Here is a 4504-nt window from a genome sequence, read left to right on the forward strand (position 1 = left end):
ACTTCAGGACTTGCTCTTATTCGACCTTGTGACAAATCTATCCGGTGGGTGACTCGGGGAGGGTGATAGGAGCATGGACAGGGCTGCCGCTTTCCTTTTGACGCTTGGTCATGTGGAAAATAATCCCATTCTAGCCCTCACTCAAAAGGGCTTTCCTTTAAAAATAATGCTTTTTAAAAGGCACTGATTCCTTATTTACACTGCTGGAAAGCCAGCAGCTCGCCTCCATCAAAGTGAATGTCATGGGTCTCATTTCATCATCTGCTTGGACTGAAAAGCGGAAACAAAGGGGATGCCACACAAAAAGGGGTATGGTCAATGCCATTAATACACGGGAGAACTCGTTAAACCTTAGCTTTTTTTCCTGTTTAGCATGATACTCTTTTGCTAATAAATCCCTGATGAGAATCTTTTGTTTCATTGAACTCCTCCCAAGTATAGCAGGGAAACACAGCAGTGCAGGGGACGGTGAGGATGAGAAAAACACGGGCTTGGTGACTTCTACCATGGATCACTCTCAGGCTGTGAACCCGAGACTCTCCACCCCAAAACTTCCAGCACTCTGGTTTGTAGCAGAGATGTTCTCCTACCCTTTAATGACTACCCAGAGCAGATCGCGCTTCCCAAGCCGCTTCACCAACCCCTGAGAGAGAGGCTGAACCTCAGCCTCAGATGTGTGCCTAAACTTTTCATCATCTCCGCCCTGCGGTATTTACTTGTTTAATCTGTTTGAGCAGTTCACGTGCCTCTGTCTTCTTGCTCTTATTATTTTATTAAAGAGAGCTGGGTCCCTGCTTCCCAGCCTGTGGAGCTCAGGGGGAGGTTACAGCCACGGAGCGAACCCAAGAGGTGGCCAGCCTTCCTCAGCCCCGCGAGCGGTGGGACCGCACTGCTGGGGCCGTGCTGAGGGCACCGCTGACTCCTGAGATGTGGGTTGCAGCTCAAAAGTCATCTTGGGTCACGCAGAAAGGGTTTTGCCTTCCAAAGTGGCTGAAAAACTGAAATATCCCTCGTTTACGTGTCATGAGGGAGGCAAGGGAAGATAGATTTGTTACCTGCAATTACTAAAGTAATTAATCAATTATTTAAGTACGACTGATTTTCTTCCAGTGAAGCAATCAGACGATGGAAGTCAATAGTGATTGATTAATTTTCTAGCTACTCTGTAGAAGGGAAGTTGTTTGTGGGGATTGTGGTTATTGGAAAATTCCTGCAATACCCCAAAAGCCTCTGACAGTCCCTATTTGTAACAAAACAGTTGTTTTCCTGTTTGTTCCAATTTAAAACCCTTCCTGTCAAAAGCATTTTACTGGAACCAGAAGCTGGACCGCTAAATGTTTTTCATGTCCAAACCCACTATTTTCTTCCCAGTTCTTTCTCATTTAGTGCTTTGATGACAGGCCTGGAAGTTTGCTGGTACACTCATTAGGGGAGAGTTGCTCCGTATTTCACTGATACTTATTTTTCAGCTGAAGAATGGCTACATGTTTTTTCAACTATAGTTTTTCAAGGGATATTTTTCTCTTGTCCTATTTTTTTTAACTGAAATAAGCACATTTTTATGTTAGGTTGTTTTTTTGACAAAGCATAAAACCCAGGAGTGTTACTAGTCATGATTAAAACTCAGCCATCGCAGTATGGCTCGTTTTATCCTGACAACAACGTGCATGAAATGCAAGCAAACCACTTGGCCCACTTGCAGCCCAACTCCTAAAATACCTCCAGCTTCTAATTTGCCTGAAAACTTTCTGCATGTTGCCGTGACGTGCAGAGGGGAAAGTCTCCTGCGTGGGTTTGGATATGTAACCCCAACCACTTCTGCAGTAGTCGCTCGCGGGCTCTGTGCTGACTTCCCAGCTGTTTATTAGACTAAAGTTATGTCCTCCGGCTGTGGAGGGTGAGATTAATGATTAATTAAGATTAATGGTGGAGAGGAGCAGCAGTAGGGGTCTGGCAGGTGGACTGACTGGGCATCCTTTGCTGGGTGGGAGCATCAACAGGGCTGAGTTTGGGGGTACGCAGGCACGGGAGCAAGGTGAATTTACCTCTGTTTTGAGAATGTGACAGTGATGGGAAAGGGAAGAGGGGCTGGCACTGTGATCATCATGGGGAGGTCCCCAACCTAAAATGCCACCTCTTTTTATGGGCAGGCAGGCATCCAGTAAAAACACTATTGCAATGACGATGTGGTTTCTGCTGATGCAGGGTGATTAGTATGAAATATTAAAGAAGCTTTTTACAAATACAGCCTAAGTCTGCAGCCATCCTCTGTGTAAAATGAGGGTATTATTTCTAATTCCAGTATATACATGGGAAAACAGACGGTGAATAGCCGTGCTCGAGGGTGTTGGTGGAGCAGCAGCAGCAGAATCAAACCCAGGGCATGGATCTGTATTTGGGGTAACACCGGTTTGCGCTGCTGTGTGCGGAAGCTGAGCTGGGTGTCTGTGCAGCACTGCCCAGATGCCTCCGGGTTGTTCCCATGGGATCTTCTCTCCTGCTCCGTCAAGCCCGGGTTTTACGGAGCCCTTCAGCACGCGATGCAGCTGGATGCTCGCTGTGCCTCCAGTCAGCAGATGTGCCAGCGCTGCACTGCGTGGGGGCTTCCCTCTTCCCCACAGAAGCACATCCCTGTGTCCTGGTCGGGAAGAGCAAGCGTTCATTGCCACTCTGCGTGCCGTGAGAAACAGCGGCCCTGTGAGAAGGAGTCCGTTTGTACCGGAATTACCAGCGGAAACGTCTGGGTGGCTGTGCTCTCTCCCCTCCTGCTGCAGGACCCTTACGAGTGGGCGTTCCTTCTAGGAGCAAAGTTGAGACAAAGACCATGGCTGATCCCAATTTCCTAGATTATTAATAATAACAATATCATTTTCTTTCTCCCCTATTTCTCACCCACCCTGCACTTCCCTTTTAATGAATTCCCTCCTCTCCCTGCAGACTCCGCAGTGACACCAGCCTGATTTGTAATGGAAATAGGCAGCCCAGTGTAAAGGCGACCTGCAAGAGCACCGCGGGGCTCTAATTATAATTTTCATTAAACTCCTTCTGTTTACGAATATCCAAGCAATCTGGCGTTGCAGCAGGAGCAAGAGGAAATTAAAGCAACACTACCACTTAGCTACAGTGTCAGGGAGCAGGGACCCAGCTGTTGAGCTGAAACTGAACCAGGGTTCCTACCAACAAAGTTTGGAAGAGTTATTTCAGCTTTGGCACCCTTCCTCCCTCAAGATTTTACTCCAGTGGCAGAGCTTGCATGTTTTTCCTTCAGAGGATCTGGCTGGTGCAAGTGTTTTACGCGTGTTCTAGTTGTGACCTAATTAAGGGGATCAGCTGCTGGAGCTCCCAGTGCCATGTGCAGCCTGGAGCTGGGGGAGAGCGGCCGCTGAGCCAGCCGGAGCAGGACGGGGCGGAGGGAGAGGGACCCTCAAGCAAAGGGGAGAGAGAGGAGCTTTGTCTGGCAAATCCTAGGAGGGTTTCCACAAAAGGCCAGTGACACGGAGTCCAGTTAGCCACACGCCACTGAGTTCAGGGCTATGCAGAAAGTGGGGCTTTGCTGGCCATGCCACGTAGGCACCAGGAAACTCTCATCCTGGGCTTCCCCTGGATGAGGAAAAACAGCTTCAGGTGACTTTCTGCAGGTGTTTTGCCGTTGGAGAGGCTTTTTTGTAACTCGGTGCACTCACTACTTCTGAGGAGAAAGTGCTGCAGGTGCCAGCCATGGGTTAGACTTGCAGGGGACACCAAATGTCAACACTCGTTCATAAAGCTAAAGGCAGGGGATGGTCTCAGTGTCACTCAGACGCAGCGAAGCTTTCTTGGGCTGTGCGAGGACAGGACAGAGGAAAAACTGAGCTTGGCTTGTTGAGCCTGAAGAAGGAGTTCCTTCCTCCTTTGGGAAACTGCCAGTAGTATATTTAAGGTCATAATTCAGCTTCAGGGTAACCAGAGGCAAAATAAAATTGCAGTTTGCAATAAGTGCCTATAAAATAGCAAAGGTAGCCATCATTTTGTCTAAACTGGGCGAGTCCAGCTGGTATCTCACGGGCTTGATACACCCCGAGTCTTGGTCCAACCCCTGAATGACTTTTAAGTCTTTCTACTGCTCTTGAGAGCTCCTGAGGATCTCTGAGCTGTTCCCAAACTGCTGCTCCCATATCCAGGAGACTCCAGAGAGCTGCATCGGACAGGCTGGGCAGTGCTGGCCCAAACAGTGATTCAGTACAGCCTTGTGCCTCTGCTCAGGTGCTGTCAGTGCGTTTGCTCGCTCCCTCCAGCAGCAGAGCTGGCTCTTTCAGCTAAGCAGACCATGCTTAATGTGGCAGGTCCAGAGGGGATAGGGGATATTTCCTACACCAAACAAAGCCATGGCTAATTTTTAAGCATTTTAGCTTTTCCCCTGCATCCCTGTCACGTGAACAGGCCCAAACTTTGGATAGCCATCCTGGCTGAGCAGAGGCAGGGATCACAGAATATAATGCCCTGTTAGTAGGAAATAAATCTATTA

Source organism: Eurypyga helias, unplaced genomic scaffold, assembly GCF_000690775.1.
Source record: "Eurypyga helias isolate BGI_N326 unplaced genomic scaffold, ASM69077v1 scaffold24743, whole genome shotgun sequence".
Lineage (NCBI taxonomy): Eukaryota > Metazoa > Chordata > Aves > Eurypygiformes > Eurypygidae > Eurypyga > Eurypyga helias.